Source organism: Tiliqua scincoides, chromosome 3 (genome assembly GCF_035046505.1).
Source record: "Tiliqua scincoides isolate rTilSci1 chromosome 3, rTilSci1.hap2, whole genome shotgun sequence".
Taxonomy (NCBI): Eukaryota; Metazoa; Chordata; class Lepidosauria; order Squamata; family Scincidae; genus Tiliqua; species Tiliqua scincoides.
This window is the reverse complement of record NC_089823.1, coordinates 63,022,624-63,045,333: the sequence shown is the minus strand read 5'-3', so window position 1 is coordinate 63,045,333 and position 22,710 is coordinate 63,022,624. Positions and strand designations below refer to the sequence as shown.

Here is a 22,710-nt window from a genome sequence, read left to right as displayed (position 1 = left end):
AAGCCCTATGAAATTTCAGGGCTAATTAATATGAAATAGTTTTTTTTTAATTAATGAAGGACACCCCCCATCACAGTGCTAAGTTAGAGTTTCACTATTTTATTCATAACATTAACTGCTTTTATACTTTTCTCGAACTAGAAGATTACATAGAAGAATAGAAACAAAACTAGAACATGAAGGCTGCATTCCTATGCACACTTACCTGGGAGTTCCATTGAACTCAATGGATTTACTTCTGAGTAGACATACGCGGGATTGCGCTGTAAATCATTTAAGTAGAATTTGATTTTACTATAATTATTGCTTCATTTTGCAAAGTAGTTTGATACTGTTCATTTTAAGCTTTTTTTATTTCCAGGTGCTGAAGAAAGTTGTCTGAAGGCAATTTTAATTGTACAGTTTGAAGAATCTTCTTTATAGTCATGAATGATTTTATGATTCTCTCTACAGAAAAAATCCAAATTTGCTTTGCATTTCTGGGAGAAAATTAAGTTATTGTGCCCTATCACAAAAGCTAAATAATTCAACTCTCTTAACTTTGCTTCCAATGAAAAGGGGTTCAACATCTTGCAGATTAAGCTTGATATGAAAATCTTAAACTATATGAGATGATACTTAGTTTGATCAAGGCATCTCATGCAAAATGAAAGGCAGGAATTAGCTATAGGTTATAACATTGATTGATAGCACAATCCTATGCAAGTCTAGTAAGAAAGTTCAATTAAATTCAGTGGGCCTTACTCCCATGGTATTGTGCAGAGGATTGCAGCCTCAGTAATTAAAATGAGTCCAGTGAAATTCTCAGAATCTGTTCAGTTGCTCTATGTCCTTTTTAAAAATAACTGTAATGTGGGATTATGCTTAAACTTAATGGTCTACCTGTATGCGATCGGCTGTCTTTTGGCCTTTTATTTACTCTTCTAGACACCTAGTATTGCCATATAGGAGAATGTTAGTGATTATAGCAATGTGATGATACATTGGTGTTATAGTAGCCTGTACTTCAGGGAGCATAAAGCTGCATTCAGGGTTTTCTGCTAGAAAATTATAAGAATTTGACACATGTCCGCTACAAAGGTGGTCATTTTTCAGACCAACATTTTTATTTACAGTACAACACTGAATGTAAATAATATGTAGATATAAAATGTTATTTTGTGGGGAACTTTTAAAACACATTAAAATAAGAGTATAATTTTCAATCAGTAACAGCTTTTGGAGAGGGGGGAGAAAATTGAGTTATTGTGCCCTATCACAAAAGCTAAATAATTCAACTCTCTTGACTTTGTTGTCAATGAAAAGGTGTTCAACAACTTGCAGATTAAGCTTGATATGAAATCTTAAAATATAGGAGATGATACATAGTGGTTCCATGTGGCATAGTAATCAAATATAAATTTGAATAATTGCTTCATACACAACTGTACTTATTTAAATCTATGTTTGGAAATCAACTTGGTTGCATTAAAAAATCAAATGTGGTTCAATCTGCTTAAGCTTAAGACACTTTTGTTTTACTGATGTGTAGACCGTACTAAAAGAGGGGCAGTCAATACCCTCTGGTTTCAGAGTGAATCAGTACTTCAAGTAGGCCATGTGCATTAAACATTTTTGAAAAGACAGTGTTATGGTACATAGTAGTTTTTCAGACATGACTAATAACCTTAGCCAATTTCTATTAAAGTACAATTGAACCTGGTCTAGTGTTCCAAAACAAGTGTGGCTACCATGATTAATATTGGGGTGCAATACCTAGTGATGACATTTTCCTGTTAAACAAAATCCAAGTTTAACACAGTATTGCTTGGGGGTTCTATTCTTCTTTTTTTTTTTAATCTTTTGCCAGCAGCTAGTGTTCTTGGGTTCTTGGATTAGAATAATAAAAGATGAATTTTTAAGTCAGTATTGCCACTGATTTATATACACATGCCAGCATGTTTATATCATGTTCTAAATGTATCAGGCCGGACTTTGCTGCATATGGATGTTTCATCACTGAAGCATATAGTCCTGGAATAGTTTCATCAAGTTCCACAGAACTTCAGGGGGGCAATTACCAAATAAATGGTTTGCAAACTGCAGCCCTAAGAAGGTAGTAAGTAGGTACAGCCATCAGGATGGGGAGGTATGTATTTCATATATCTGAGAAATACTACCAGTAGCTTTTGAAAGGATGCAAAGTGTCTTAAAAAGAATAAAATAGTTGTAGTTTTGCAAAAAATTAAAAAAAAAAAAGTTCTATCAGGACTTCACCGCAGAATGTATCTCTAATGCATTTGCTCTATCCTGTTAATTATCTTTATCTCCATCTAGTAAATATTCATTGTCAAGTCTATGACATTTCTGCAGTCTAGAAGTAAAAATACTTCTGCAAATTAATAAAGTTCTTCAGTGTCAACTGAAAATGTTAATGGACCTTTTGTGACTAACACAGATTGCAAGCAGAAGGTATTTAAACCAACAATTGTAGAGTTCTATAAATCTGTGTAAAATTAACATAGAATTATATTTTTCCTTTCCAAGGGGCATAAAAATTCAGTCTTGGTACCTGATTAGAATGGTAATAATTACCTTTAGTATTTTTTTCTGTCATTTGGAAAGAATGAATGTAAAATGTTCTGTGGCTGTGACTGAAAATTTTATTCTCCAGCAGGCTTGGCCTCCCTTATGTTCTGGTGCAATTACAATTTTATAATAAATGGTAATTTAGTAAATACAACAGTATAGTACAAGCGGCTTACTGAATACACTTGAAGATAGTTGGCTCAGCCTAATTCATCTAATCGACCTTGGAACATATGCACAGTCAGCTCTTAATTGCTAGTTTCCTTTTTTGTGGTTGGTTGGGATGCTCTGCTATCTGAGAAAAAATGTCTACATATTTAGAATGGGAATATTTGAGGTTTCAATGGTAGCTGTAGTTATAATATAGATTTCTGTGTAATTGCTATGCTGATGACATCAGTTTGTGTGATTCAATTTAAGCAATTTTTTTTAAAGTTACAATTTTTTCATTTTTTTTAGAAAATGTATGTTTACTGCTGGTATACGAAAACAATCATTTCTCAGATTGTAACAAATTCATTTAAGGAAAATGATATTGCACTTTTTGCGTTGAAAAAGATTCCATGTAGAGTTGCACGTTACAATAATAAAACTTAAGCAGCATGCAGCTCTTCTTTGTTTCTCTTCCCTTAATTTTAGCCACTTTAACAGATTTTCATGAAAATCAAGGTAAAGGCAGTTTGTTTAATCCATCAGACTATTTCTGCATCTATTTAAACAGCAGTCCTAATAAAGTTCATTAGCCCAACTGAGAAATAGTTGTGCTTAAGACATGTTGAAATATATGATATTAGGACACACTGTTACAGAGGCACATCTTTCTGACTTTCTCTGGTTTTTCACTCTTGGTAAAATCTGTTGTAGAGCCAAGGACAGTTTTTTTCTCCCTGTAAGTGAAAAGAATAAGAATTCTATATAGTTAGGAATTATGCATTTAGTTTGATAATTTGCGTATACAGTACATGTTATGGTTCTGGGCTCATTTTGAAATAAAGATCAGGACCATAACCATTTCTATCTTAGCAGCCAGAAACATTAGTGTTCAATATTGCACGATATAGGTAGCAAGAAAAAATGATAGTAAATCATTATAGTAAATACTTTATAGTAAATACTGATTCTAGTCTTAGGTTATTTATGATTATGTCAATGAGTAATTTGATGCAGTTATTTGATTTGAAGATAACTAAAGCTCTCCAAGTAGATAGCAGAGGATAAGAAATGTTCAGTGCTTGCTTTGTTTTAAAATAGAAATAATGTTATCTTTACACAGACTCACAGAGTGTTTTTCCAAGAGGTCCATGAGATTTCAACAGGGTTTGATGAGCAGTTCACAGGATCACATTTTCCAAACATATAAAGGAGATTAGTCTAAATAATGAGAACGCTCTAAAATGTTGAGGAAAAGAACAACTTTTAACTCATTTCTGCCCAACCCACAGGTGTACACATTTGATCCCTGTTGATATGTGCAACCTTGGGCAGAAATGGCTTAAAGTTCACTAATACATCATCCAACAAGTTCTGCCTTTTAAAATACATAAATGTGATTCACAGTGTATAGTTCTCTTTACCTTTGTAAAAGTGATACTACCTCACTTACAATAAAACTGGTTAAGTAGAAAAGAGAACTGAAGAGGAGGAATAATCTCACATCTATCCCTTATTCAAAACCCACTAAATAAGCATTTGAGACATCTTATGCTCTGTATCTGATGAATCTTTGTATTCCTGTTTGGGAAGTGCCAGATGAAGAAATTCTATGGTCTTGCAACTAAAATGGCTGACACACAACAGTTTATACCTGAAAGTATTCATTCTGTGCATACCAGAAAGTATTCTTGTTAGTATTCTGTGCTCTCCCAGCACAGAACAGCACAAAGATCTCAGTAAAGAAAAAAGAGACAATGTAGCAACAGTCACTGTTGCAGAGTGCCTAGTAGCTTTGTCACTACTTGTCAATGATGTTTGTCCCAGTGACATCCCCAGAGTGCCAGACAGGCTGAGCACCAATCAAATGTGGTATTAACAGGAAAACCAAAATGGAATCCCTGAACTCATTTTGTACCTCTTCCTGCATACAAGGGAAGACAGGGACGGGAGCTAATTGGGTAAAGAATTATGAAGGCTATAGCAGCAGGTTTACAGAAAGCAAACCTGTGCTCTCTGCCTTTCATCTGAAAGGGCACTGCAATGGGAAATAGAAAGGGGAGTTCAAGAGCCAGCCTAGACAGGTGGAAATATGACTGCCCCAAGACAAATCCTATATCTCATGTATTTGATTGGCAGCGGTAATTTAAGGTGGAAAAGTTTGAGATCAATACAACCTGCACCTCACTTTCTACCTTTTCCTTTGACATTTTGCATATATAGTATATTGCAATGCACAGGCATGAAAACATGATAGGAGAAAAACACATGATGGAGCATTTGTAATTTCTTAGGAGCTTGACATTCCTTTTCCTTATCCCAGTCCCATGCATAAGACAATCCCTGCAATATAGCTTGGTACCGATGTGGCCTTTTGTGGAGCTGTAGCTAATGGAAAAGCACAAGGTGAGCAAACAAAAGGTCATCACTTCTTCTGCTGGCCATGGGCACCCATGAAAAAGGATAGGGGACACAAACACACATGCACACACAAGGAGAGAGAGAGAGAGAGAGAGAGAGAGAGAGAGAGAGATCTGAACCAATACAGTGCAGTCCAAGTGGATATTGTGAGGGCCAATGGACCCACTTACAGCCCAATCCTATCCACACTTTCCTGGGAGTAAGCCCCACTGACTTTAATGAGACTTACTTCTGAGTAGACATGCATAGGATTGGGCTGTCAAATGGCTATCTATCTCAACTGGATCCCAGGATGCCAATCTCTCATCAATTTATCCTGCCACATCCCCCCAAGTTCCATTGATTGATTGCTATATTTGTTGGTTATTTTCCCACCAGACATTGTTATCTACCAACTTTTCCTTTTCTGTTCTGCACTTCATAAACCTACGTGCTTGGTTTAATACACAAATAATAACAAAAATAAATATTTTATATTTTATTTTTTATTTTTATTTTATAAAATCAAAATACATAACATCTCTTTCTGTACTTATCACTTTTGTTAAAAAAAAACAAAACCCAAATCTGAAAAAACACCCCTGTTTTCTAACACCTCTGCATATTGGTCACAGAAGGCTGGTTGGGCTGGGGAGGGGGGGTGGATGGGCAATGACTGTGGCTGCATCTGCTCACATTGTACTGCCTGTATCACTTATCTAATACACTTTTAAAGCAACTATAATTATATGTAAGTATAATTTATGAAAATGGAATAAAAAAGCATAACATTGCTTTCTGCACTTTTTCTCCTTGGGGAAAAAACAAAAGCTGTGAAAAAAAAATAATGTTTAAGAACACCTCTACCAATGAGCAATCAGAAGGACACTCAGCTGTTGATTCCCCACTCTGGGTGGTACTCAAGTAGATAGAGTATGGTCAAGTTATGTATTTTCATCCCTGATATGGTGGCGAACCAACTGACCCTCCTTCCAGTGTGCTTCATCCTGAAGGTGACTGAGGTAACACATGGGGTCTATCAGCTTCCCTGTTATAAGCTATCCCTCCTATAAGCAGAAATGAAGCTAAACAGTCCAAAAGTAACATGGAAGACTGCCATCCTCATTTTTTCCCATTTGGGCTTTTAGATCTTTGAAAGCTGCATGACAGACTGCAGAGTAACAGGTTCAGGTTTCCCACTCACCGAGTTATTTTGGGGAGTATGGCTATAATTGTTCTGTTACTGTATGTCGAACAGCTTTCAAAATTAGAGGAACCATGCTGAAACAAAAAGAAAATAATGTTGGAAGTAGGTGTTGACTAGCAAAGGTAGCTATGCTCCCCATATCCTTATTAAGCGACTATCTGAATTAGGTCAACACCTTTGTGCTGCTTTTGTGCAACTAGTATACTTACCTAGTGTCTTCTTTGCAGAGTATATTTATACTACCTGTTAAGAAAGGCTCATTTACAGCCTGATTCTATGGGTGTCTTCTGCTGTTGAGCATCACTTTGTCAGTGCTGTAGCTGCAGCAACAATGTACACAGCTGGGTGAAAGGCTGGTGACTGCATGTGTGCGCCATTGGACTACCTAGCCACCTCTGGAGGAGGTGAGTTGGCTCACGGGGTAGGCTGTGGGCAGAGATGGTGAGGATCAAGATGGGGGGGGAAGATTGGGGCAGAGATCAGGGCTGTCGGGGAGAGCAGGGGGATTGTTATTGGTGGCAATGGTACCGCCGATATCTTATGCCCTTAGTGGGCCTTGCAACACCCCTTTGGGTTCTCTCAGACTTGTACCAAAGAGCTGGTGCAGATCCAAGTAGACACCATTGGGCACCATGGCACTGTGGAATAGGTAAATAAGAATTTTGTTCACTTCCTTTCTATCACACCATAGTCTGCAGCAGGCCTGCAGGATGCAATGGTGGCTGCATCAGTACTGCTGTGCTCTGCTAGCTGGCCGAAGATAGGATTGGGTCATAAACCAGTAATGGTTTCCCATAACTGGAGATGGGGAGTGAAGTATATTTTGGTCATGGATATTTGAGAGCTTTGCACCATCTTTTCCTTAGAGTGAGGGGAGAGATGAGGGTTCCTGTTTTGAGTCACAGTTTCCTGGTTAGCTCCCTTCCCTTGGGTATTTGCATAGATGTGGTGTTCTTGCAGCCCATTTGCACAGTGGAGTTGGTTCCTGATTGGAGTTTGGAGTCCAGATTCAAGGAACCTGTAAAGGGTTTAGAACACAAGCATTGCTCATCTGGCTTTTCTATATTTGTCTCCTTGATTGTTTCTGCTCTTAAACCAAATATCTCCGTCACCATAGTCCTCTAGTTCTCTAGATGTAGGAGCAGAGATGTTGCTCCATGCTGCATTTCTTGATATGTGATCAATGTTCCCTTGCCAGGCTGATACACTCCTGGTGTTGTGGCGTGACCAGTTCTCCTAGAGTCTGCACTTCACCATCATGATGCTACCACTGGCCCATGATAGCCTAGAGTTATGCTAGCATAGGTGATTTGGTTGCAATCCTATCCTCATTTCTCTGATATAATCTGAGAATAGAATTGCAACATTCAACAAATGAGTTCAGGAGCCAGGAGAACACGCCTTTCTTTAGTCATCAGTGGAGAACAGGTGGAGAACAAGCCTTTCTTTAACTTGCTTGTTCTCTCTTTTTGGTTAGGTGTGATCTGGTTCTTTTTGGTTCAGTGTGTTTCCCAAAGTCTGATCTCCGGTAAGGGGTGGATGAAAAGTGAGAGAGGGCAGCTGGATGGACAGCCTTGAACTGAATTACCTATTCATCACTCCTAGCTATATAATTCCAGTAAACAATAGTATGACAAGATGAATGTTCTTTAACCATGTTAGTAGTACTGTGGATGTTGCTGCAGTTTTGAGTCCTAGGAAATGAAAATACTAAAGTAAAGAATGTAATACTTTATTATTACTTGAGCCCTATTAGCAAAAATTTCATTCTAATGATTGTCAGATATATAGCATGGTCCCCTTAAGACTCTTTTATATCCTTAGTGCTCTTTCTAACACACAAAGCAATAAGGATAACATAAAACCTTTGAACAGAGTTGATACGCAGTGTATAGCCTTCACTTCCAGCATAGCAAGTTGGCAGAAACATCAGTCACTTTATCTGGGGAGCACTAAACTGATGAAATTACCAAAAATTTTTTTGAGCCATTAGACTCCAAAGTTTAGAGGATGCATCAATCCTGTTTTCAGTTCCCCCCCCCCTTTTTTATAACTTCACTTATTGCTGAAAATTTCACTGAAAAGATCCTTGCATAACGAAATTTGCAAAATAGTTGTCCATACTGGGAATAGACAATAGTCAAATAGGGTAATAATGCTCCTTATTACAGATCCTAGATGCAATCCAGCCAAGGCTAAAATGGTGTTTTGTTTTTATGTCCTGGTGATTCCCATGGAAAAGTTCAGTGCATGCTTAAGGGTCCGATCCTGCCTTTGTGCACTGGCTCAGATCTGGCGCACATTGTCGCAAATGTGCTGTAAGGCATGCCTGCAACACATTCTGTCCAGTCAACGTGGGTGCTAGCTCAGCACAAACCTGCGCTGAGCCAAGGAGAAGGACGGGCAACAGCTGCCTGGCACCCTGTGGGAGCGCCAGGCAGTGGAGAGGTAAGTAGTGGCACAGGAGGAGGGTTCCGGGTTGAGAGAGGCATGGGGGACGGAGCAGGGCACGAGGCGGCGGGACCGGCGGAGCTCAGCTCTGCCGGATCCAGAGCCCTGTGTTGAGTCTCTCAGCCCAAAATGGAACTCCATTACTCTGTGCTGGCTAAATACTTGGCACAGAGTTGAGTAGCCCTATTGTAGAACTACTTTCCTTACTCAGGGAAGGGGACAAATGTCTCCTTCCCCCCGAGGAGACTCCAGTGGCTGCCCAGCACACTCAGGATACCACGGCAGCCATTTTGGCACCGCCACAGCTGGGCAGCTCACAGTTGGGCTGTAAGTCTCTCCTAATGAAATCAGCAGGGCATAAAAATACTTATTTTTGGCCAGAAAATTCCCTCAACCTGTGTCTTCAACAAGCGGTTGTGCTATAGAAGAGGTAGTGCATTTACTGTGAGCAACCTATCCCAACCATGGCCGCTCCCTATTCTCCATTTATTTTAGTGGGCCTTTCTCACAGAACTCACTGAAGTGTGTCACATTTTCAGAGCAGCACGCTTAGAAGACTGCATCCCCACACCTTCTCTGCTACAGAGCCTTCTCTAAAATATAGAAATGCTGTTAAAATAAACAGCTATTCACCTGATGAAACAGTGTTAAAAGAAGCATAACCAATGAGCCCCATTTTATGAAAAGTGTACCTTGAGTGAATTTTAAAATGTAAACGTATGCGAAAAATGGAATTTGAAAATTATCCCCTTAGGGGAATGTAATCGTTTTAAAGGGTCAAATTTGTTTCTGAAAAATGGCATAGATAGGGTAGGATGCAAGCCAAAACTTCCTACTTCTGTAATGTAGACCAGCTGTGAATCTGGGTCTAGTTAAGTAAATACTACACTTCTGTAGCTTAACAGTAATTCTATCACAACGGGATGAAAATCTAGTCCAGTGTCTGTATTTGTAAGAACAAAAATGCAGGAAAAGGAATTTACAGCTCAGTGCTAATTGTACCACCAAATAAATGCTCAGGATGCAACATAGGTACTGCTACACCTAGTGCAGTGTCATCAGTTGACATTGTATTTTAAAGACATCTCAGGAACAGTTGTGAAGTGTCATAAGCAGACACACTAGCACAAATTGTCGTTGTTCTTCTGTTGAAGCCAATACTTTAGAACAGTGGTTCTCAAACTTTGAGGGAGTTTTACTTCCTCAGTAAGTCTTTGTGGGGGAAGGGGGCAAGGGCAGCAGTGTGATCCCCAGGATCATGTCACTCAAGGGGGCAAGGGGTGCTTGCACTTATATTTACATAGTGCTGCTGGAGGCTGCCGTAAGTGTGGGGAGCCCTGTGCAACCCTCCACAGGGCTTCCAGAGGCTTGGAATGTTCACATGGAGACATCGCAAAGCACTTCTGGTTTCCAGGAGGTGCTTTGCGATGTCTCCGTTTGAACATTCCAAGTCTTCGGGAGCCCTGTGGAGGTCTCCCCGCACCTCCTGCAGCCTCCAGCAGACCTAACTACATACATATAAGTGCAAACGCTCCCCCCTTAGGGACGTGATTCCGGGGATCACTTCCCTACCTCTCCTCTTCCCCCTCTCCTCTTCTTAAAGGGGCAGGGGAAGCTTCACATGAACTGGTGGGTCATAACCCATCAGTTTGAGAACCACTGATTTAGAGTACCCAGAGTAATTTTAACATAGCCTACATTTCTGTGAATCTGAAAAAGACAGGAAACTCAGAGAAGGAGAATGGTTGGCTGTGAATTCTCTGTTGTTTCAAGCTTCACAGCTTTGTTATTCCTAGAAACTGAAGTGCAGCTTGTATGCGTGTAGGCTCTTTTTCTGGGTTGGGGTTAATCCACAGAGGTCAGGATGCGGCCAGTAAAATCAGTCCCAGCCCCTGCTGTGCTCATTACTATCAAGGGTTAATCCAAGAATGGGACTCTAGGGAAGAAAGTGGCAAGCTATGCCTGCTTCCTCTGTGTGTGGGGGGGAACACCTATGATCCCCTCCAGTTTTCTCTCCCCATCTCTGGTGGACCCGCAGAATTTTCAATAGGCAACACCTGACAACGATTTACGGCTCCATTTCATGTGGTGAGAGTCACAGATAACCAGTACACAAGGAAATGACAATTATGATCAAGATACTGGAGTGGCACAGAAAGGTAACGAGTATTTTTGGATCTAAATCAAATACCTAAGTTGAGGGAGGGATGATGAAAGGGTAAAAGAGAGGACAAAATGGACATTTGAATCTCATTCCTCCTTTCCTAAACAATGCAGTCACTGGAATGCTAAATGAAAACATCTCTTCCTGGCCTTTTATTATTAGACAGAAAGCTAAACAATCCTATGGGAAAGAGTATTAGTAAGTAAGACCCTGTTCAATACAAGAATGTATTGTGGGATCTTGAGAACTGAAACACATTTTTAAACTAATGTGTTTATTACTTTGATAAAAAGTAAATATGCTGCCACAGCATTTATGGCAATGATAATGAGCCTGTAGATAGATACTTCCTGCCTCCATTTCCTATTCTGATAGCTCACCAGATCAGGGACTACCAATACAGGAAGTGCTTTCAATCAGAACTTCCTGCCCACTAATATCTAATTCATTAAAAAGAACAAACCTCTTCCTGTGAGATATAAAGGTCTCTGCTTGCCACTTTTTAGATTTCGTGCACAAGAATCTGTAGATTGATGGGAATTAATTTCTTAAAAAATGGACTGATATGTTTTATGTTGTATTTTTATTATTATGCTTAGTATTATTATTAAGAATATTTATGTACTGCTTTAACTGTTTAACTGCTTATAAACAATTATTGATAGTTCCATTAACAGTGCAATTAGAAAACTTGAATATTATGTTATTGTCCCAGGAGTTTGGAATGTGGATTTTCAAGTGAGGAGGAGAAACCCTTGTTTTACAAAAAGAAAGCTTCTCACAAACAACGCAATCCTAACTTGTACTTCAACCAGCACAGAAATTCCCACACTGGCTCCTAGTGTCACAAACATGTCGTAAGACAACTTTGTGACTACTTGGGAACTGGCTGGGCCAGCATGGAGGACCAAGCTGGCTCAGCAGTGCCAGATCCAGATACCTGTGCACCCACCAGCACAGGTATGTGTGGGGGCTGGGAGAGAGTGGTGGGAGGGTGTAATGGAGATGGGAAGGGGGTGTTTTGGGGCAGGGAAGGGTGAAACAGGAGGTGGATCGGCCTGAGAGTGGGGCGGGATTGGCGGTAGTAGTGCACGCCATATCCTAACTCTGTCCCTGTCTGGGGTTGCCCTACATAGGCTTCCTGGATTTGCACCAACAATATAGCTGGAGCAGATCCAGGAAGCCCCAAAGGGGTGTCTGGGCTTTACTCAGGGTAAGTAGAAATATATCCCCTTACCTGAGATGATGTCCAGCTGCCTTCTAAGCAGCTTTGGATGCAGCGCAGACCATATGGCTTGGCTGTGCTAGCGCAGTTTAGGATTGGGTTGCCTATTTGGTTATATCTGCTACATTTCTGATGTCTGTCATAGAACAAAAAATTCAGCTAGATTATATCTAAAATTTTATTCTTGGGGGGGGGGGTGCAAAGCCACTGTCAAGATACCACATCAGAAAGTAATTTGTTATTAATATTCCTACTACTTGTGTATTCTCTTTGACATTCATAACTAATTGGAGGTGATCATGATGCCATGTTGTTGTTAAGAGTTGTTCCAGAACAAAGACTAAGCTTGGATGAGAGACAAATGGATCTGAATCTGGGTGACACTGAACCAATCGCTCACTCTCAACTCTCAGTAAATAAAAATAAAGGAAAATAACTGGGTCTAGGAAAAATCACATTGAAATTGCATGTTCCAGGAATAGCATTAAAGCTGCAATCCTATATACACTTTCCTAGGAGTAAGTCCCATTAAGTTCAGTGGGGCTTACTTCTGAATAGGCATTCATAGTCTTGCACTGTTATAAGTCAGCTTGGACTAGCTTGGCTTCTGCTGGTTTGTGACTTTATGGTTAAACTTTCCATCACTAAATTTGCCAGTATTTATGTTGATAGTACTCTGTTACACATGATAGTAGTCATGGTATTTAAATGTGACTGTGTAGTCTGAACAGAAGCAGAGTTTGCCTTTAATGTTGTTTATAACAGTTGGACAGAACTTGTCAGGTGAAGGTTAATTGCACTCCAGTTAAAGCAGTTCTCTGCACAGATGGGTTATCAGGGCTGAACACTCATTACAAGATTAATCTCATTTCCGACAAGACTTCCCTTTCCTTCAACTGATTTTGCTCAGGCATTGGACCTGTCATCAGCCGTTAAAAGAAGGGTGGATTTACCTCTGGGCTATTTAATGCTTGTGTGCCGTGAAACAATGCAAAATGTGTGTCATATCGGCAAAGAACATCTTTAGGAGACAGCACATTTTCATAGCATTATGAAGGTCGAGATTCATAAACAACTGTAACAATTGCATGCCTTTGAATTAGCCCTGTTAATGAACCGAGACCTAAGCAGATTCATCTTGAGACCTCCTGAGAACAGTCAGCACTGTTCAAAATGGATTGCAGATTCAGTTTCAAGGCAAAAATTCTCATCTCTTTCAGCGATAAATTCATAAAATGAACTACACTTTAAAAAAATGAGAATATTTTCTCATTTCTATTCTGTTAACATTTGTTTGGAGATAGCAGCAGTTTCTTTCATATGGCATGCAGATGGAAGGGTGCAGCACACCACCTGATCCTATGCATACATCATTGAAAGAATTGTGATTTGTTCAGGAACGGCACTGGGGAAACACGTTCAAGAATAAAGAACCGAAGGCAAGGGGGCAGGCACATCTGCATGTGGAACTTTTTTCACTCTATGCCAGTGGTTCCCAGCATTTAGGAACCCACAGACCACTGGGGCAAAAATTGGAATTGCCATGGACTATTCTGACTGTGGGGTGTCTGGTCTCCACCCTCTCTGGTGGTCTGTCCCCCAAGCGCCCCCCCCGGACTATCTGAGAGGATGAAGAATGGACTGCCCACAGCCACAGCTGACACTTCTGTGGTTGTTGCTGTTGGCAGTCCGTTGTCCACTCTCATTTGTAGTCTGTGCGAGCTTGCTTGCTCAGTGGGCATCGGAAATGATCAAAGGTGATTTTTTTTTTCCTGAGACCTTCACGGTCCACAGGTTGGGAACTAGTGCTCTATGCAGATTTTTGTTTTCTACGCAGACTGAATACACAGGTCAGAAACGATAGTGACTGCACAAGATAATAATTATAATAATTCAAAAATATAATAGTGTTAATGGCTGAAACAAACACTGCACAGGGTCAGGATGCAGTCCATTCACTATGCATACATATATCCTTTGTTTTGTTCAGATGAATGGAAGTTCAGTGAAACAGTGCAAGTCAGCCTTCACTGCAGAAACTTATAGAAGATATGAAAGAGAATTTTGCCCCGTTGATGTCTTTTCTTTGGTGTCAACTTTATGAGTTTTCATCAATTTTTAGAAATAAACACAATTCCCAAACTCTAAGCATCCTTACTCTAAAATCTATTCTTCCTATAATTGTCACTTCTTACTTCTATCATTGATCTGTGTAGAGAAAAGGAAAAGGCTGCCCAGATGGAAAACAAAGCTCCAAAAGCTTCACTCTAGAGTTAACTAGGAGCCCCATCCTGTCAGGCTCTAGCATTGGCACTGGGTGTTGCAAACGTGCCACAAGGCACATTTGTGCCACCCTGTGGGCAAGCAGTGCCGGCAGGGAGGCACAAGCCATCCCACTAGCACTGCAGTAGAGGGAACAAACAAAATGTTCCCTTAGGCCTCTGGGACTTCCTCCTCTCCCCTGAATGCAGTGTGCACTCCATTGGTGTGGCTACATTGGCGGGGGAGGGGGTTAGTTAGAAATGAGCTGTGATTGAGCGGAATGTGTTTAGGATTAAGATGCTAGTCTCACTTTTATATATGGATGTCCAGTCTTGAACAGAAGTGTTTATGATAATAACAACAACTTCAGGAGCTGTTCTAGAGAAGTCAAAAGATCCTGCTATGATCATAACAATTAAAATAGTGATATTAGCCTACGGGAACAGTGGTAAGGTAACAGTTGCCATGATGTATTTTCATTGAACTAACAGCCCGATCCTAAACTTCCCTGGCATCCAGGGCTTCAGCAGAACCGAAATGGCTACTGCTGAATCCAGTGGGACCAGGGAAGCAGCTGCAGGTCTCCTCAGGGTAAGGGAAAAATGTTCCTTTACCCCATGTCAACAGGGTGGCCTCAATGGGTGTACTTGAATCTACGCCCACTTTTGAGTGGACACAGAACTGAGGAGACCCATAGTGGGTCTCCTGGCTCAGGAGGGGGGATAGGTTATGGTGGCAACCTCTGCTGCTGTCTTCACCCTCCCAGCCCAATCCTCCTGTCCTCTGCCCTCCCTCCTCCCAGTTTTGCCCCCTCCACACCTTCCCCTGCCCTCCCCTGGCCTGAAAACCTGTAGCACCAGCCAGTGGCAACATTCACCACTGCCCATGCTTCCGTGTTGACCTCCCAGTGTTGAGACACAGCACTGCTTGGTGTTGTGTCAGTGCTGGTAGCACACTGCTACAGACAGTGTCAAAGTGCCTTATGGCACTTTTGCGACAGCCAGAGCGGGTGGTAGCAGCAGCATACTGCCGGCGCTGCTGCCAATAGGATTGGGCCCTAAGTTAATGCATTTGTATCTATGAAAATTAATTTGTATGTATCCATGAAGGTAATTCATGAGTCACCTACCCATCTGAGAAATAACATGGGAAGTTAGGCAAGGCTACTCTGTTCCAGCACTTGAGATCATAGGAGGCTCTTCTTTAAACAAAAAACCTTCTATGGAACGCTAGATTTATTTTGGGACGTTTGTGATATAAAGCCAAGATAACACTTGGCAAAGACCTTGGCTGTTTTGTTCCTTCCATGAAACTTCAGTAAATTCCAAAACAGAAAACAAATATTAAAACCAATCAACAGGTTAGCTATTTTGTTTTCACAGGACTTCCTGTCCTAGCCCCTAGTCAGCAGCTCTTTGCTCCTATAAGAACAAAGCCGTTCAATGGACTTACAAAAATCTGGATCTCAGAAGGACAAAGGCACTGCAGGAGAGAAAATAAAATAAGAGGATTCCTCCAAGCCTTGTCCATGGCCACTCAGCTGTTCGTTTACGGTTGTGGATGGACAAGGGAAACAAAGGAGCGAAGCTACAGCAATCCACAGAAAACAGATGGCAGAAAAGTCAAGAATGTCCAGGCTTAGTTCAGGGTGTGCAATCAGACTGTCACAGTGATTCATTCCCAAAATGGTGTCAAAGGCACAAGTCTGCCTGGAAACATTGCCCTCTGATCTGGAAGCTCTTCCTGTTAATGCCAGATGTGGAAGGGCTGTCTGTGATTGTTCAGAAGTGAATAAAAGGCACTTCATATAAGTTCAGAATCCCTCTCTCTTCCAAGATTGCTTCATGTGTCCAGAAGAAATGAAATGGAGACCTGACATTCAAAAGAATTGTGTCCTGTCTCAAATTAAGCATTCAACCATTAAAGCTACTACTGGGCTCATAACATTGTATTCCTTCCCTGGAAATGGGAATCTTTTCTCTGGATTGGTTCTGAAGCCATACCCCACTCACCCCAGCCCCTTCCTCTACCACACACACAGCACGCAAGCCCTCCGGAGTTTGGACTGATGTAGTGCCCTGAGTACAACCGCTTTAATTATTTCCCTTTGAGGAAGTGAATACCATACAGTGGTGTATGGGGGGGCAAGGGTGACAAATGCCCCAGGTACCAGGCTTGGGAGGGTGATGGCACACCGCCATCCACTTCCCAGGACACCCCTGTGTCACTCAGTCGGTCGCCGATAGTATCAGTGTGCCAATCTGAGGGCCTCCCCCCTGGCGTTCTCAGGGCCAGGGAAGCCTTGTGTGGCCTCCCTGGCCCTTCGAAGGCCTTCTGAAGGCTGAAAATCGTCACTTCCACTGATTTGTGTGCGTGTGTGGTAATAATTGTGCATTGACAATAATATTCGTGCATTGACAAGAAAACAGTTGAACAACTGCAAGAAGATGCACCACTAAGAACACTGAACATTATACAGCGATATCTCACTAGTTTGGGTTTTAAACCAAGTTTTAAACTTGGGTTTTAAACTTGCGAGCATCCAAAAATCCAGTGGGCTGTGACACCTCTGATCATGATGATGACGACATGGTGCAGCCACATTTGAGTACCATGTATAGTAACTCAAAATGGTTAGCATAGACTTGGAAAAGGTGCATGAAATGGCAACTGAAATAATCAAGGAACTGCAGCACCTTCACTGTGCAGAAATCTAAAACATTTGGGGCTTTTTTAGCTTGGAAAAATGTGGGTAAATGATAGAAGTTCATAAATTTTAAAACATTATGAATGATGCATAGAGAGAGAATAAAGATTATTTTCCTTCACTCTTGTTAGAGACTGCATTCCTGTAACCTGGGAATAAGTCCCATTGAAATCAGTGAAACTTACTTCTAAGTAGACATGCATAGGATCGTGCTACAATAGATCCAATCAAACAGATTGGCATTAGGTTCAGCACAAAGTGCTTTTCACACGTCACAGTTAACTCATGGAACTGATTACCACAAGGTGTGTTGATTGCTACTGGCTTAGACGACTTTAAAAGAGATTAGATTAGTGGAGGAGTAGTGGTTGGGGGACAAACAGGCAAAAGCCATTTCTATCATGCTCTGCTTGAGGGCTTCCCAGAAGCATCTGTCTGTTCACTATTGGAAACTAGATGCTGAACTATCTGGACTCTTGCTCTGATCCATCAAGGCACTTTTTATGTCCTTAAATAGGAATTCAGACCAAAACATCACCAAAAGGCACTGGAGGCTACATACTATTTTCAATGAACATCTGAAAGGAAGTATAGCTGGTTCATATCCAACTTATTGTGCAAAAACTATGTTCCGTGTCGCAAGGAATGATGCTTCAAATGTTTTTCTTGGCTTAACTTGTAATCTAATGTCACAGGTTAAACTATATTTTCAAGGTCCTTTCTTAGTGGAACTTATTAAATTGACTGATAAAATCATTTTCTCATCTCATCAGTAATTAAGGAGGTGGGAGAAAACTATTTTGATAGGTAGATTTTTTTTAAATTTTCAACATAATCTACTTGGAATCCTAGTCAATTCCATTTGTTGTTTATTCGTTGGTTCTTATTTATTAAATATACAATACTACTTTATTCATCTTTTTTTGAACACAGAGAAATTTTCAGCACAGAAACCGTTTCACTACAATGCCTCGTTTCTTAGGCACGTGATAATTTATTTTCTATAAATATTTCCATTTTTTTAAACTTTTCCCATTGTGTCACAATAGAGTGAAAAGGAGTGAGTTCAAAAGGCCTATTTGACCTGGTCCAGAATCTTCTCTTCCTCTTGATATGTGCTTTTACCAGCCTTTTCTGTGTCCATATTTATTACATTTACACCCTATCTGTTTCCCCCATCATAGAACTCAAGATGGTAAGGCAGACGCTCAGGGATGTCAGGTTCATTTCATACAGAGTGGTGAAGTTAGCATTCTTGATGCCTGCAGAGGGATGGAAATGACATCATTTAGCAGATGGTATCCTGAAATAAGCACGTTGTTGTAACAGAGAAACTCATTAGCTGGAAATGACAGGTGAAAAGAATGTACAAATTTTGTTCATATTTTCAAGAAATAATGGAACCCAATTATCAACTGGGAGGCCCCAGTTATAACAGGGGGCAGATAAATTGCTTTTGGGGGGCCACATTTGGCCTGTGGGCCTTGTGTTTGACACCCCTGATCTAGACACTAGCTCTGCTTGGCTTCAGCAAGATGGTTGTAGCACATGCTTTCAAACTGCACCCTGGGAAGTAGCTTACCCTGCATACCAATCAGTTCCTGTCCAATCACAATATAATTGCATTTAACTGCAGTGGTTCACCAAATTTTAAGTATGAGTGAAATTCAGACTTATTGTCTGTCATCTCTGTATGTCATTGGTTAGGATGCTATTTTAGTTGTGAGACCCGGATTCCATACTCATAGCAGAAACTCAACACTTACATTTTTATGCTTACATTGTATGTTTTAAAAGGTTTTTACTTATAGGAGAGTTATAAATAAGTGTTTACCATGTGCAAGGTAAAATGGCAACATATATGTCAAATTAGATGCAAATATGTTTTTCAGTTTTGATTTGCACTGTTATGATAATCAGTATTTGAGTGCTATCAAGATAAAGAAAGGGGTGCCTAAATGCTATGGTAATGAATGATACCCAGTCATTTAAATTTATCTATTTTATTTATTATGAAGATTTAATAGGCAACTTTTTAACCCAACTTAAATGACCCAGACACCGTTTTCCACATATACTTTTACAGATTTATGAAGGTGCCTTAAGTTAAAGAGCAGTTTGTAGGCTTAACAAAACAACATATCAATTGTGTATTTTAATTGTTCACGCAGTTAACTGTATTCATGGCAGTAAGCACACTACGTGTATCCCCCAGGAAGACATACTGGTTTCTGATAATAAGGTGTTCCCTGAAGTGCTCTTCAGTTGGGCTTCTGGGTAATTTTGAAACCTCAAATCCTTTGAAATCATTGGCAACGTGCCTGCTGCATATTTACAGTTACACAACTCTTCCCATTTTACTTTTAAAGTTCCTCCTTCCTTTTTTCTTCAAGTCCTTTGGCAGAACCAAAACAGCAGGTTCTTTCTTCTTGGTATGATGCATTGTTCTGTGGAAGTGGGTTGCTTGAGTTCACACTTTGTTTTCCTGCTGTTTTTCTGGGAACTTGGCTACAGTGCAAAAGATATGGGAATAGTTTGTAGGAAACAGGTTTGTTTGTGGAAGCAATAAAAGCACAACTGTTTGTGTGCCTCCCAAATGTATGTTTAATGTATAGTACTGTTTAATACTGTAGCCTGCGGAAAAATAATCAGACCCCTTACCTCAGTGTTTTTTGTCTTTCTTATTTGTTTTCTGTGACATTTTTTTTCTTTTACTCTCATATTTTTAAGAATAGAAAGTAAATTGACTTGATTATTTCTTCTTAGATGTATTTTTAAAAAATTTAGAAAACTGCTTTTTAAGGGGATTGTAATTATTAGCTTGCTCCATTACTACAGTGCTGTGAGCTGTAGGGAAAATGAGGAACCTTAATATTTTACTACTCTAATAAATGTACAGCAGTGTTGTAGCCAGAATCCATCAATAATAGATGCCAATCTAAAGTCTAGTCTACATGTTCAGAAAAAAAATATGTAGTACATTTCTCTTGAGAGTATATGACTTCACAATGTAGACGGAGGATCGTGCATTTGCATGCTTCCCCTCCATGTTAACAAAAAACACATATACCAAGTTGACATAGTATATCCAAGTTGTCAAAAACATATCCACATGTCATAGTATGCAAGCATGTCAGGGAGGAGGCTAGGTTAGAAGTCTTCTGCCTGTGATATTAGCTTTCCACAGACAGGGAACTTTTGAACCATGGGCAGCCCAATCCTGACCACTGCAACACTGCAGGGTGCAGTGGTGCCCAAAAGGATACTGCTGCATCCAGTGGCCCCATGGAGGCCACCAGAGGTCTCCTCAGGGGAAAAGGATGTTTATCTCCTTTCCCTGAGTAAGGGTGCAGACCCTGCAATGGAGCTACTTGAGTCTGTCACAGGTATTTTGCCAGCACAGACTGCAAAAGTTCCATGTCTGGTTTTTCAGCCCAACATGGGGGATAGATCCAGAAGAAGAGGTGGCACAGTCCAGGAAGAATGCAAATCATGCTTTTTTTGAATATGTGAATTAGCCATAAAACAATCCAACATGTTACGACGGGGCAATAAGGTAGTAAACTTCAACATGGAACTGTAAACATCTGATGTGGACTGACTATATTAAATATTACAAAATATAAAAAACAGACAGTCCATCCTTATTGAGGCACAGGATCAATGCACTGAGAGATCACAATTGGACTCATCATTGCCCTGTTTTCCCCTTCAGCATGCATGTATATAATAAGTATGGAACTGGGAGATGGTGCATACCTACCAGATCCTGATCTAGCCCCCTCTCACCTGGGCACAAGGAGCTCAAATAATTTGCCACAGACTGAGAGATATGGATGCGGTAGGTGTGCACAGTCCTGGTAATGACCTGATGTGTTGTATGTGGGGTTTTTTTGTTTTTGTTTTTAAATCTGATCCATATAGCAAGAATGGCTTTTCAGCCATGTTGCCTCACATCATATCCTGTTGGACTGTGATTCACTTGTCATCTGTTTAGCCATTTATTCTGTGAAAGAACATTGGTAAACAGATGTTTATGCTTTGTCTAAAAGTAAGACAGAGGACTGACAGTTCATTTGAACAGGAAATATTGGAAAATCATGGAGAGAGAATGTAATCCTATTCATAGTACCTTGTTTGTTCAAGAAATATGCAGCTCCGCTGGATCCAGAGCCCCGCGTCGAGCCTCTCAGCCCGACACGGAATTCTGTTAGTCTGCACCCGCTCAATAGCATCATACCAGTATACCAGATTTGCAATCTTATGAACTCCCAAAAGCAAAGTAGAAAGCAAAGCAATACCAACAGAATTGAATTCTCTACCAAAGCCCCAGAGAACCAGAGTTGCCCCTGATCATTGGCATTTGGTAACTAACCTCCACTGGAACCCTAGGATAGGCTCCTGACCCTTGATACCTAGGCATATAGTGATATCATATCTTGATTTTATATTTTCTAACTTGATTTTGACATATGCCCAAGCTATCATGTTTGTTAATGGAAAATCAACTTTCAAATACTCCTTTACATTCTCCCAAGTTGTGCCTCTTGATGGTGTTTTTGCTGAGTCAATCAATTATGTGCAAGTGAGAATTCTAAGTAGATGAGTTATATTTTTCCAAATTGGCAACACAATTCTTACATGAGGAAGTGAAGACAACATCTGTCTTTCTTGATTTTCATTCCAGAGGTTTTCATTTGCTCCATCATCACTACAACACGTGGCACATTCTCTGATTTGATGAATTGTTTTGCAGAGGTAGAACACATGCCAGATGGTTGCTGCAACTCTTAGCACAGGTGCTTCCATTTAAGGTGCATCATCTACATATGCTACCATGTTCACAAGCAATGTTTAAAACATTTCTTCATTTCCCACATCTGTAATTCAAATGGAAAATCTCTTTTGTTTAAAATACACATTTGATTTTAAAACACCCATCTTTATATATTGTGCACGCAACGTTCACCAGTGGCCAGGAATGGGCAAATCTAGTGCAGCTTTACTGAAGTTGAGTCACGAGTCTCTGTTCCTCATGACTTGACTTGAAAACGAGTCATAACGGGCACTTTCCAAGTTGCCAGGTTGCCTTTTTGCGACTCAGAAAGACTTGAGTAACAAGTTGCCCCCTTTAAAAAGCCTGCCACGGCTCCATGGAGGAAAAGGGGGCTGCTGCCATATATGTGTCAGAGTTCTTCTTAAATACTCCCCTGATGTCCCCATCCCATCTGTAAACAAATCGGGAGGGTGTGGGACGGACTGTGCGAGACAGGAACAGAAGAGGGTCACATGCAGCAGCTGCACGGCTTACCAGGCCGACCCAGTCCTTTGCAGCTCTACTTAGAAGTACTCCCACTGCAGCTGGTCATTCAGTGGAGCTTCAACCCCCCTCCAAGTTACAACAGAGCTCACAGCAACCATGTGGTTGGAAAGCATGATTGTAACAAACCTCCTCCCCCCCCCCCGGCTTCCCTGCCTCCTTTCCCCTGAGCTCCTCCAGCCAATTCTAAGGCAAGAACCCTTTTGGCTCCTCCTCCTGCCCTCCCTCATCCAAAGAAACAAACCAGACTGCCCAT

At 40.6% G+C, this 22,710-nt stretch overlaps 1 protein-coding gene across 3 annotated transcripts in view; it reads left to right on the top strand.

Annotated features, from left to right (window-relative positions):
* ERG (ETS transcription factor ERG) overlaps positions 1–22,710 on the top strand; it is a 104,570-nt gene that overhangs the window by 44,857 nt on the left and 37,003 nt on the right. The window lies entirely within an intron of this gene.